The sequence below is a fragment of the Merops nubicus genome, unplaced genomic scaffold (assembly GCF_000691845.1).
Source record: "Merops nubicus isolate BGI_N331 unplaced genomic scaffold, ASM69184v1 scaffold10910, whole genome shotgun sequence".
In the NCBI taxonomy this organism is placed as follows: Eukaryota; Metazoa; Chordata; class Aves; order Coraciiformes; family Meropidae; genus Merops; species Merops nubicus.
Window position 1 is genome coordinate 22,570 of NW_008583555.1, and position 680 is coordinate 23,249.

The following is a 680-nucleotide window of genomic DNA, read 5'->3' on the forward strand; positions in this document are numbered from 1 at the left end:
CCGGCCGCACCCTGGGGGGAAGCTCTAAGGCAAACTCACCCCCTCTTTGTGAAGGGCTGTGGGAATCACCCATATGGCAACCTTAGTTCAGGGGCTTGGGGTTCAGACCCCAGCATTTCACTCTCCCATTCTGGATGAACTCCAGTGCCCATGAAACACTGTAATCTCCCTCTGAGTGACTAATGCAGCCGTCACAGGGTTTATCAGAAATACAGTCCAGTCTCCTGATTTTGACTTTAACAGTGGGTGATTTTGACATTGTCTCTTAATTCCTTGTGAGAAGCTTCTTACTGATACTGGTTCTCCCTCAGCGTAATTTTGGTTTTTTTTAACCAAGATAATTAAAGTGTTGTAATGTTTTGTGCTACCTCTCTTGTGTTCCTGCACAGGCAGATGGGCCTGCTTCTTAACCACTACTCTTCTTGTGTTCCTGCACAGGCAGATGGGTCTGCTTCTTAACCACTACTCTAAGCCCTGAGCGGGGATTTTCAGCGGGGTCTCAAAGAGCAAAACTCATGGAGTTAATTGGGGCTGCAAAGTGTTGGAAATCTCTAGCCACAGGACTGCCTGTACTCTCCCAGATGGTTCCTGGGAGGCTATCATGATCTGTCATGGCAGAGCCTGATTTATAATCCTGACCCTGAAGTCCAAATCAAGTCAAAGGGAAAAAAAAAAAAAAA